This window comes from Hyperolius riggenbachi, chromosome 8 (assembly GCF_040937935.1).
Source record: "Hyperolius riggenbachi isolate aHypRig1 chromosome 8, aHypRig1.pri, whole genome shotgun sequence".
In the NCBI taxonomy this organism is placed as follows: Eukaryota; Metazoa; Chordata; class Amphibia; order Anura; family Hyperoliidae; genus Hyperolius; species Hyperolius riggenbachi.
In genome coordinates, this window is record NC_090653.1 from 218983655 (window position 1) to 218996680 (window position 13026).

A 13026-nucleotide genomic window follows, 5' to 3' on the forward strand; every position below is an offset into this window, starting at 1 on the left:
TGCCATGCGTTGCACTGCTGATCCCATTCACTGCAGAATGATCAGCGTTGAATGTTGACTAAAATGCATGCAGCAGTGTGATATCGCATGACACTGCTGCGCAGCGCATACAGTCTGACCATCAGACAGTGCAGTCTATGCATGTCTGATGTTATTGCTGATCACACACCGTACGTGTTGCCCAAATGCGCACAGCGAGGCGTATAGTGTGAACGAGGCCTGAGATGGGAATGCCAAATCAGCCTACCACAGTATACATTCTATTGACCCTTCAGTCCAATCATTTGGGTTCCTACTTGAGCCGGACCTCCAATGGCCAGCAGGATCAGCCACAGCGCTGTCCACTCTAATGGTGTGTTTTGGTCCGGATGGAGTCCAGAGCAGATGTGTTATTGCCATAGGCTTCTATGGAAAATGCAGCCACTGTCAAGGAAATATTGTGCAGATTCCAATTTTGTGTTTCATTGGATGTGTTACGGACAGACAAGTGTGAACGGATACTATTTACAAAAAGGATCTATCGCTGTTGGTTTTCCAATACGGCAAAATGGACAAATAAAAATGTCCATTTTGTGCCATAGTGGGAACCGAGCCTTATTGACAGTAAGTTCCTCCATGTTTCCTGCACCTGTCATTATACTGACTGATCATTTGAACCTACAAACAGCACAACATGTGTACGACCAATCGTTATTTACCCTCATACCTGGTGGCCAAACAATAAGGCTCCTTTCACACTATGCAAATTGCGGCGTGATGTGATGCTATGCAAATGCAATTCAAAATAACTAAAAAGTCACATCACATGGTGGCGTTGTGGTGCGACCAAAAAGTGAGGCATACTGGACAATGAAAGTATGCCTCACTGTACTGTAAACGGGCATGTTGCCCTGTAAACCCATTGCATGCTGTGAGTTCACAATGGAACCCACTGCACCATAATAAATGTGATAACCCAATAGGGATGCACTCCTGAAAAACGCATGCAGTTCTGCAAAGTGTGCTCCCAGCCTTTGAATAGGTTCAAGTATTAGGCCTATATCACCTGGACAGTTCTACACTCAGCAGTGGCGGCCCAACACTGGGACCAGATAGGGTGCCCCGAGTGCTCTTCCCCTGCCATTCAGCAGTAGGGATGGCCCCTGCATTCCAGAGTCGCTAGTGAAACATAATGGAGAGAATAAGGCTAATTAAGACCCCTTTTACACTTACCACCCCACAGTTTATCGCAGTAGCCAGGGCCAGTTGTAGAGTTTTTGCTGCCTGAGACAAACTTGTAAGGGTGTGCCCCCCTCCCCACAGATCTCTCCCCACCCACCTCTGATTTGGAATGATCCCTCAGTCACTTCATTCCTCCTCAGTCAGGAGTGCCACCTCCTCTCTTCTGCTGTGCAAGTCAAATGAAACACTGCTGCTCTTCTGCTTCCCCCTCCTCACTCACTGTCAGACTCGCCACACAGCACAACAAGCTGCTTTTCCCCTCGCTCTCCTCTCACTTCTCCTCCTACTCTGACTACATGCTGTTAGTGTAAACACAGTACAACAATGCTGCCCCTGTAATCTCTGCACCTGATTCAAATGTTTCCCCTTGCTTCATAAGAGAACCGGCCCTGGCGGTGGCCATTAGAGTCAATGAGTCATGACTTACTGCCTGCGCTGTGGTGCGATATGACGGAAGTGCTCTGGGCAACGTAGAAGTATCACACAAGCTGCAGTGCATCACTGTGCAACTTCCGTGGTAATCTTGGTAGTTGCATGTTTGTTGTCAGATGCGGTCCAGTGCTATTTGGTGCAGTGCACCAATGCAAAAGGACCCTCACACTGAATCCGCTGCAGTTATCTTTAACGCAACGTTTTACTGATGCGCAGAATAGGTAATGGAATTTTACATGTTTCCCTATGGCTTAGTTTACATCTATGTACTTTAACTGCTGCAAGCAATTTTTTGTTCACACAAAAAATGCCTCAGTTGAAATATGTGCCTTTTATTCCACTGTCACTGTACCTAGTCACCTCTCCATCCTCTAGAAACGCCATTGCCTTTCAGCCTTGTCCAGTAACTTGTCTCCATTGCTCCAGCAGTTTCTCCCATCGCATGAACTGTAAGGAAGTGTCGGTGGGTTATGTGATGAGAGATGCCGTTGGAGCCATAGAGATGGGAGGCTGGACTAATCTGAAGGGCTGCTGTGCCACTAGAGCACAGGGAGGTGGGACAACCTCTTCATTACATGCCATTACAGGTGACCCATTTTACATGAATATAGGTGCATTTGAAAAAAGAGCACAAGGAAAGTTGGGTGCCGGGAAATAGCCAATTGTAGAATATCGGTATTTACCAATATTTTACTACAACTAAACCTAACACTACCCACGCAAAACCCTCTTCCTGACACCTAACTTTAAACATCCACAAATACTCTTCCTGATGCCTAACCTTAAAGGATACCCGAAGTGACATGTGACATGGTGAGATAGACATCTGTATGAACAGTGCCTAGCACACAAATAACTATGCTGCGTTCCTTTTTTCTTTCTCTGCCTGAAAGAGTTAAATATCAGGTATGTAAGTGGCTGACTCAGTCCTGACTCAGACAGGAAGTGACTATAGCATGACCATCAATGATAAGAAATTGATCTCTCAGAAGCCATTTTCTACTAGTAAAGTGTTTTATAGCTTGAATTTTTTATCAGTGAGGGCCACACTGTACTCACTTCCTGTCTGAGTCAGGACTGAGAGAAAGAACAAAAGGAACACGGCATAGTTATTTGTGTGCTTGGCACTGTACATACCCATGTCTATCTCATCATGTCACATGTCACTTCGGGTATCCTTTAACTACCCTCAGCACAAACACCCCTCCCGTGCAAACCTGCTTCCTGACTACTAACCTTAAAGTGAACCCCAGGTGAGTGATATGGAAGCTGCCATATTTATTTCCTCTTAAGTTGCCTGGCAGCCCTGCTGATCTACTGTATCTGCAGAAGTGTCTGCATCACACCAGAAACAAGCATGCAGCTAATCTTGTCAGTTTTGACGATATTGTCAGTTATGACAATATTGTCAGAAACACATGATCTGCATATGCTTGTTTAGGGTCTATGGCTGAAAGTATTAAAGGCAGAGGATCTGCAGGACTGCCAGGCAACTGGTATTGCTTAAAAAGAAACAAAATATGGCAACCCCCATATCAATCTCACCTCGGGTTAGTTAGTAACCACCGTCCCGCCCCCAAAACAGTAACTATCGGGTGACGTTATTCGTGCCCACCCAAATATCGGTGACAGAAGGAAACTCTGGTGTCAAGGACACTCGATAAATAGGAGACGCCAGGGCCATCTGCAATGAGGATTGTGGCTACAAATAGCGGGCGCAGGCCCCAACGCCTGCTAGGCATCCAAGTTTCCTACTATGACCGATATTTGTATGGGTGCCTATAGCAGTGCTCAAATTTCATGTTTACACAAATAGTGCTGAGATCTTTCACGTTATTTTATACATTACATCGCACAATTAATGTCACTAACTGTCCCTCAAAGGCGCTCACCATCTAATGCCTAAATTGAAGTATGGATCCACACACAGGTTTATTCAGGAACAGTGAAACCTATAATGTCCCATCAAACATGTTACAACCATCTGAGCGTTACACCGACGATCGTTTCAGGGAAAGGTCCCCTTTGTCAAGGCATTGACAGACATACATATATGTCTGTCCCTACCTGCTGGCCATCTGACCTCAGAATAACGGTCAGATGATTGTAACGTGTGTGACGGGACAATAAAGGTTTCACTGTTCCTGAATAAGCCTGAGTGCGGATCCATACTTCGATTTGTGTACTACATTTGCCAAGGATCCTGCACATGAACCCGCTGGATTAAAGTGTGCAGTTCTTCTTCTTTGTACCATCTAATCCCTACCATTGGTGTAGTCCAGTGTTCCTACCATAGTCTAAGGCCAATTTTGGGGGTTATCCAATTTTCAAGATGTCTTGAAAATTGTTTAACCCCCAAATTTGACCTTAGACTATGGTAGGAACACTAGACTAGATCTTTGATGAAAAAAAGACACGCCTGATCAGGTCTGTGCTACTGTGCAGGCGCAGATGGCTGGTGCATGCGCAGTAGCACAAACCCACTCGGGATTCAGTGGAAAAAGCAGAGCTCAACAGAGTCCGTGCTACTGCCCATGCATAAGTCATCAACAAAATCTTGTCGATGGTCTTTCGGGAGATGCAACGCTGGAATAGCCCAGTGGAGGAGGACTGTGGAAGCCTCTGGAGTATCTAGAGGCTTCCTTCTTCCCCCTATTCAGGTAAGTACCCCTTTTGGGAACTTTTTTCTCTACAGGTACACTTTAAAGCAAACCTGAACTGAGGAAGTTCACGGGACAAACGCATCTGTAGCGTGCATGCACAAGTTCAGACTCATGTAAGCGCAGTATGGATGCGAGGACATACCCATCTGTACTGCGCATGCATGAGTTTGAACTTGTGTATGCACAGTGCGGATATACTGGTCCAAAGAACTTCTTGCATCTCCGAGTAGTTACCCGAGGAGTTCTAAACAGGTATTTGACTAAGTAGGTCAAACAGCTACACCCAGGGACAGCAATGCATTGAGGAACTGGATGGAGGAATGGAAAGGTTCTATACTATCCAGAGCTTTTCCTACAGTATACTTAGGTAAGTATCATACCTGAAGTGAGTGCCTCATTTCAGGCTTTCTTTAAAGGATACATCCAGGCAAATAAAAAAACAAAAATCCACTTACCTGGGGCTTCCTCCAGCCCCTGGCAGGCGTCCTGTGCCCCGCCGCAGCTCCGGTGGCTCCTGGTCTCCCGGAATGGAAGCAGCAGAAGGCAAACAGAGTAAAAACGGATCCAACTGACCGGTAATCAGACCCGTTTTCACGGATTCCTTTGCCACCCTAACTCTAGTGTTACCCCCGGGCCTAAGTGATACTGTATATCTAACCTTTTTCTGCTAAGCAGTGGCAATAGTTTGTAACATTTTCCTGGTGGTCATATTGGACCATAGTGATGGAGGTGGAAAGTGTGATGTATCATCAGTTATGCGATTGTGGACATCCTGTATTAATGGAAAATAAATCTTACTATCTTTGCACACATGTGCCTGTAATCACTAGCCTGTTAATTTGCTAATGTTTTTGCAGCCCCCACCTAACGCTTATATGATCCAAGTGAGGACTGAATATTTTAATCATTTTTTGAAAAATCCAGGCCAGGATTTTAGTGTCACTTATGTTCTGCGGTGATCTCCAGCCCAGGGAAAACCTTAAAGGGACCCTGAGCAGTGCAAAAAAAAAAAAAAGGAAATCTGGACTTACCTGGGGCTTCCTCCAGCCCCTCGTAGCTCGCGAGGTCCTCCGGCATCCTCTTCGTCCCTTTCATGGTCCTGCTGGCGGCAGGACATTTACAATGACCGGTGTGATGATGAACCAGGTGCGCCCAAGCGCAACTTCAACCAAAGTCACCAGATTACGGAAGTCGCCAGCAGAAGGGCCAAAGAGGATGCCAGGGGGCCTTGTGTACTACGGTAGGATGGAGGAAGCCCCAGGTAAGTCCAGATTTCCTTTTTTTTTTTTTTTTTTTTTTTTTTTTTGCACTGCTCAGAGTCCCTTTAAAGGGAATCTAAAGTGAAAATAAACTTATGATATAATACATTGTATGTTTATTATAGCTAAGATATAGAACATTAGTAGCAAAGATATGATTCTCCTATTGTTTCCAGTACAGGAAGAGATAAAAACTTTACTTGTTATCTATGCAAAAAAAATTCTTCTCTGAGGTCTCCAACCAAACTTCCAAACTATAGTGCTGTTTTCTGAAACACTTATACATCAAAGAAACAATGAAAGACAACGTCAGATAAGATTTGTGTAGTTTGTAAACTGCAAATATTAGAGAATGATGCAATTTAATAATTGCTACTAATGTTCTATTAATAAACCGTACTACACATAAAATTAATTCTATCATAAGGTTATTTTTTGTTTGTTTTTTTCATTTCAGTGCCACTTTAATAGATCAACTTCAAAATATCCAGTGATCTATCAAGCCACATAGACAGAGGTGAACATAGTGACTGCCTCCTGCTGCCCAGGTGAATTGTGCCCTCTTTGTATCTTCTGCCAATCCACGCAGGTGCATAATGACTTTTGTAATTTATAACTTTTTTTAAACCTTTATGCTAAGAATACACGGGTCGATCCAGCGGCCGATTAGCCGCCGGATCGACCCCAGCCACGTCCCCGCTCGTCCCCACCGGCGCTTCCTTATCAGCGCTCGATTCCCTGCCATTGTCCGCCGGCGGGAATCAAGCAGGCGCGGGTCGAGCGGCATGATCGGGCCAGCTGAATATTATCAGCTGGCCGGTACACGGTACAGAAACGTACTGTGCATCCCCAGCATTAAACTCATAATACATGAAACACGTGACACCCAAAGTAAGTTTGTCCTGAATAATTAAAGGTTTATGTTTTCTTTTATATAATTTATTTATTTTTAGGTTTCTTTTTAGTTTTTTTCTTATGTTTAGTTCTTTTGTTTATATGGTAAAAATTGTGAAAACAATAATTATTTGAGAAAAGTCATGAAAAACATTTAATCTATCTAAATCATGAGTGGTTAAATTAATGCGTATAGTTATTTAATATTCAAATTGACATCCTCTGGCTGGGACATGGTGATTTACGTGAAGTACGGTAAATATGATGGATTTATGAATGATCTCTTTCTGTATAGATCAGGTTTTTAAAGTAGTGAAAAAATCTTTCTCTGAAATCCCACGTCTCTAAAGTCTTTGTATATTTGGCAAATAATATATCACTGACAAATAAAAAATAAAACATTGTCCGCCACTCCTAATACTCTACTTTGCTCTTTCTTCATCTTCTATCCTCTCTTTCCATAGTCTGAAGGTCTGTCTGTGCTTCCTTGTATTCTAAACTATGAGCATTGAACAAGTGCTCAAAAAACTGTAACCAATGGCAACCAATCACATCACAGCATTTTTTTCCAGTGCACATTTTAAATTAAAAGCCATCGCTTGATTGGTTGAAAAGACACTTCCCACTTCCTTCATAGACTAACCAGCAAGCTCATGGTGACCCAGAACTCATTGGGGTGTGTAAGGGACTACAATGGTCCTAAAAGCCCCCTTACTAAGATGTTAAGAAAAACAAAAGTTTGCTTTCCTAAAACAGAAAGAATTTGCGATAATTCAGGTTAGAGTGAGCTCGAGATGCCTCCCAGGCACCACTGCTGAATATATGCAAATTAACCATTGTACCCTTAGAAGCTAAACACACCTCCAGAACCGCTGGAATGCAATGATGTGTCAGCTTGTTAATGTGTACATAGCCATAATAATCCAACATGCATACAGGCTGTTTCGGATTGTTTGATCCTCATCAGTGCATGGCATGGATTAATTTGGCTCTATGGAGTAGGGCTTGTAAATCCGAGAGGCACAGACTAACCAGCAAGCTCATGGTGACCCAGAACTCACTTCCTTCATATGCAGACACTACCTAGTAAGAGTGCTTAATATGTTTTTGAAGGCTTGATGATGCCACTGTCTTTGTAACATAATTTGTTGACCAAAAAAAACCCTTGCCAGATCTGTCAAGACTCATTGTATGGGTTTCTATCAAGCTGTCATTGCATATGTATGATCTGCTATTAAATAAACAGCTTTTGAAGGGATTAAAATAAACAGATCATCAGTATTTTTGCAGATACTCACATTTCCCTGCGATAGTCAAGGTCACAAGAGAAGTTCTGCGGACCCTCTGGAGAGAGCAGAAGTAGTTAACAGTGTCCAGCCTTGTAGGCCGAACAGCAGGAAGCTCTGTTTGGCTATTACTGGGCCATCTGTGGGGGCTGGGGCTGTGTGAGGGATCCTATTCACTGAGGAGACTACACACCCTGAGGCTCAATCCTCTATTGTTCAAAGTCAGCAATCACACTAGCATCACAATAAAGCAAGATGGTTCCTACAGAAGATTCTCACAGTCCCTCCTTATTCTTCATCAAATCCCTCACTTTACTTTCTAGGAAAACACAGTTCAGAAGTCTGACAAAACTTTATAGACCAGGCCACACACTAGCAACAACAAATCAATTAGGAAAATGTGGAGGCTCTGCACAGTATGACAATATAGCGAAGGATATACTGTACATTTTCTATGATTTACTAGGAAGCACGTCTGACCAATCGGAATGAAGTTCACTGTCAAGTTCTGCCGTGAGAAGCTGCAGATGGCAAAGTGGCACACCGGCAGTGTTGTAGCTGTCATTTAAGTGTGAAGCGTTACAGTGGCTATTCCGCTCTCTGAAAGCCGACACTAAGATCAAAACGCTTTTGTTAAGTGCTTTGGCTTCATTTCAAGGTCAGTAAGTGAAAACACTGCCAAAGTTTACTTTTACAGTATACATAAAATAAAAAGTCAATAAAGCCAGATTTGACTGACTTGTAGCACAAATGTGCAGAACTGGAAACCAGTAAGGGCTGAAAAGAACTTCAACAGATTGGATAGTGTACTGGTTTCATACCTCCCAACTTTTTGAGATGAGAAAGAGGGACACTTAAGCCACACCCCTGATCACGCCCCTATTCATGAATACCATAAAGATTTCATAAGAAAAATATGTTGTTATATAACTCAAACGACACTGGTCCTGTCTATCTTGGTTAATTTTTCTTCATATTAACATTTTAAAACTAGAAATATAGCAATTTAAAGGAAGGAAATAAAGTTTAGAGTCAAACACATTTTTCAGTAGAGAAATACATATATTTACATAGAAAGAGAAACAAAGTGCTGAAAGAGGGACAAATGAGGAGGAAAGAGGGAGAGAGGGACAGGGCTCCCAAAGAGGGACTGTCCCTCCAAAAGAGGGACATTTTTGAGCTATGCTGGTTTAGGTCTCTGCCACTGCCACAGATGTCCACGGTTCGACTCTTGGCTCTTCCTGTTCAGTAAGCCAGTACCTACTCAGTAAGGAATCCTTGGGAAAGACTGCTACTGCCTGAGCATGCCTTAGTAGCCGCAGCTCTGGTGCTTTGAGTCTGCCAGTGCCAGGAGAAAAGTGCCATATAAATGTTCTGTGTCTTATTTCTGGGCACTCAAATCTCAGGAGATAGAGCAGAAATTGTCAGGTAGTTTGTGTTGTTCTCTACTGAGGTAGTAAATTGGCATCATTCACTTTTCTGAATGAAGTGGTCTCAAATTACCCAAATAAGGGCTCGTTCAGATCAGAAATGCGGATGGCCATGCGTGCGGAACGCGTGCGGACCGCAACGCGTATAAACGCATGGCCATCCGCGTTTGTGTGCGTTGCGTGGCTGATCCCATCACTGAAAAGTGAATGGGACAGCCACGCGTTTTTGCAAAATCTGCGTGCAGCATGCATTCCCGGACCACACAGGTCCGGAACGCATGCAGTGTGAACATCAGACATTGCACTCTATGCAATGTCTGATGTCGTGCGTTTTGGCCACCTGCATGCGTTTCCAAAACGCGGCTGGAAACGCGTGCAGTGTGAACGGGCCCTAACTTTGTTTTTCGCTAATGTACAATGCCATACCCTTGCTGGCCAGAGCTGAAGAATCTATTGTTCTGTAAATATTGTAAAAATGAACAGAGGTGCCAAAAGGATAGACAGAGGTGCTAAGCGTATATTAGACTCCTGGCTGTGTGATACTCCTGTTTTCTATTGCCTGAGGAAGCGGGAATATGCCCGTGAAACGCGTTGCCTGTTGTTTTTAGGAGTATGTAAATACATTTTGTTGATGCTTTAATCGACAGCTTTGTGTCTGTTTTGGGTCGGCCGGTCCACCACTGCCTCCCGAACACTTTTACCAATTTTAGCGATTTTTATCCTTTTGGCGCCTTGGAGGGGTGTCATACCCCCTTTCTTTTCCTATCTACAGAGAGGGACATCTTAGTCCTGAGTGGGGACAGGCTTAAAGAGTAACTGTTAGCCCCCAAATTGAAATTTAAAACACTATTGCAATGTTTTATTTATTATATAAATGAGCCAAAAAGCCAATGTACAAGTTAAAAATCAATCTAATTTTGTTACTATCTAACCTTTTCCCCCAGCTCCGGACGCAAGCCGCATATCAGATACTGTAGCATGCAGAGCATGCCTATGTCTGGCCGACCCCCCTCTCCCCCCCAGGACCAGGTGCCAATATATTCTCCCCACCGCAGCTGACCGCTCTGACACGGAGAGAGTGGCAGCACTTCCAGAGCAGCACCGCAGAGCAGCCAGCGCCGTGCATCTCTCTCACATGTGTTTCTCTCACATGTGACTCGGCGGCGGCTGCTCTGCGGTGCTGCTCTGGAAGTGCTGCCGCTCTCTCCGTGTCAGAGCGGTCAGCTGCGGTGGGGAGAATATATTGGCACCTGGTCCTGGGGGGGAGAGGGGGGTCGGCCAGACATAGGCATGCTCTGCATGCTACAGTATCTGATATGCGGCTTGCGTCCGGAGCTGGGGGAAAAGGTTAGATAGTAACAAAATTAGATTGATTTTTAACTTGTACATTGGCTTTTTGGCTCACTTATATAATAAATAAAACATTGCAATAGTGTTTTAAATTTCAATTTGGGGGCTAACAGTTACTCTTTAAACTCCTCACCTGCCTTTACAGTGGTTGCCTGAGCGGTAACCCTGGTTTGTAAGTATAACACTTACGCTTCTGTAGCGAGACAGACTGGATCTTAGTGGAAAACGCCTCCAGTGGCACCCTGCCTCCCAGAATCATGCAGACACCAGTATCAATGCAATATATTTATTCCCCATAGACCAACGTGATCTAATGGGGTGACGTAAGCAATAGAAAATATAGTACTAATCAAACACTTGTTAACTCAGCAAGATCATAACAATAAAAGTAATATGCTTCACACATTCAAAGTGCATCAAAAGTGTATGTCCAAAGTAGCCACCTCCTGCGCCCCTTCAGTGTCACTCTAAACAAGTGTACACTAGACTGGCGCAGAACGCACCGCAGCAAAGGGACAAGCTTAATAAACTGCAATCAACACACGGTAGTAACCTCTTGCACCCCTCCAGTGTCACTTTAAAGAGGTGCACACTACACTGGCGAAAGACGCACAACCATAGCAAAGAAACAAACTTAAGAAAATGCAATCAGTAGCACAACCTTATTTAACTCCCGACTGGCCAGTGGGCTATAATGCAGTTCTGCACTCGGGGTACCCCTTTAAGGAACGTTATGTGCACAGTTGGGCGCCTTGTAAAGGAACTGCAGCAGCAAGAAGACTCCTGATGCACTCAGCAATAACAGCATAGATGCCAGTGATGTGAGAGGGGACAAGTTAACCAGGCTATAGTTCAGAATGGCAGGCTATGGCAAACAGTCCTGACATACACTGTCCACAGTTTGTTGTAAGAGGAGTGGTATGACTCCCAAACCTCTCAGCCAGGTTAATGCCCCTCTATCACTGCAAAGATAGTTCCTACCATGAGGTGCAGGGCCAGTCCCTGATAATGGTCACTCAACAGGTCCAGAACTCACAGGCCAGACGTTTTGAGGAGACTGAGATTCACAAACTTTGTAATCCAGCTAAAATGGTTCCTTCTGAAGTCCACATGGCTTGTACAATCCAGACTCCACCAACCTCACAGGTTCACACAGTTCTGGTCCGGCAGCTGTATCCTTTCTCCAAGATTCAGCTCAGGGTGCAGCAATCTGTGTCATAGGATCCCTTCTTCACACTCAGAAATCAAATGGAAGCCAGTCTGATGGATTTAGGCCTGAAGATCCAGTCCCAGTCACTCCAGACCTCACTCCCAGGCTCTAGGCACACCAGCCACACCTCAGCTCCCAGCAGCCTCTGCTCACTCCAGCCTCTCTTCCAGAATTCTCTGCAGTCTTAAAGGAACTATGCCCTCTAAAGGTAGCAGTATATAACATAACAATAACAGCACATTATATGGTGTTACACTTCATCATTTTCACCCTTTTCCAATACATACTACACTATATTGGGCTCTCGGTCTTCTGTCATTTATATGTTGTTCTGTAAAGGTTGACATATTGTTTTTGTAAATTCCAGAAATCACTTTACCTGCACAACTGACACAATGAAGTGGCATTCGACACTTGATCTAGACCAGTGTTGTCCAACTTCATGGGTATGGAGAGACAATTTTTTTCAGATTACATGATGGAGGGTCAACTATAATAAATAGTGGAATAAAATGTATTGATCAAAAGGACTGACAAATGCATTTGCTAATCCTCCCTCTAAAAAATAAACATAATTTGACAGCATTTCCCTCAAAATGCACATAATCTGGCAGTCTTCTCATCGAAATGCAAATTATCTGGCAGAGTTTTTCCACAAAATACACATGATCTGGCAGCGTTTTCCTCAAAATACACATAATCTGTGCGCCTTCTATATGATAGATAGCCAGGGTGTCCCTTTTCCCGCCCATATAGGTAGCCAGGCTGCAACCTCCCGTATAGGTAGCCAGGGTGCCCCCTCCCATATAGGTAGACAGGGTACCCCCTGACATCTCACAGTAAATAGGTAGCCAGAGAGGTTTTCCCATCCCCTCTCCTCCTGGCAGAATTAACTCACCTCTGTGGCGGGGGAGCGTAGGCACATGCCTTAGAGGATGCCATAGAACGCGTCAGTACAGTAGATCGCAATGATTGCTTAAAAAGGAGAAAAAAAGAGGAAAAATGATGGTAAGGGGAAAGTGAGATTCATAGCTACATACGGGTCTCACTGGCCTCAACTCAGGAATGTGCTGAAAAGCACTGGCATGTCCTGAGTCTTGATCCAGAACTGCTAATAATCGTTGGTCCATACCCACTTATGACTCCGAGAAGGGCACCAAACCTTAAGGATACTTTGGTGAAAGCTGAGGTTCATTCTAGGAATCTTGATCTGAATCGGGGAAGAGGCTTTCTTGGCCCTAATCCAACAGAAATATTCCTGTGTAATGTACTGCAAATTAG

At 44.1% G+C, this 13026-nt stretch overlaps 1 protein-coding gene across 5 annotated transcripts in view; it reads right to left on the reverse strand.

The window, feature by feature from the left end:
* The window catches only part of MVB12B (multivesicular body subunit 12B), a 245602-nt gene extending 234126 nt beyond the window's left edge, over positions 1-11476 (reverse strand). The window contains exon 1 of one of the 5 annotated variants that reach the window (XM_068248176.1): positions 11197-11476. The gene's annotated coding sequence lies outside the window, so the exon portion shown is untranslated. Of the gene's footprint in view, positions 1-6895; positions 6939-7767; positions 7829-11196 lie in introns of those variants that run through there. The other 4 variants (XM_068248171.1, XM_068248175.1, XM_068248172.1 and 1 more) reach the window with 4 other exon arrangements.
* Positions 11477-13026: the final 1550 nt, after the last annotated feature.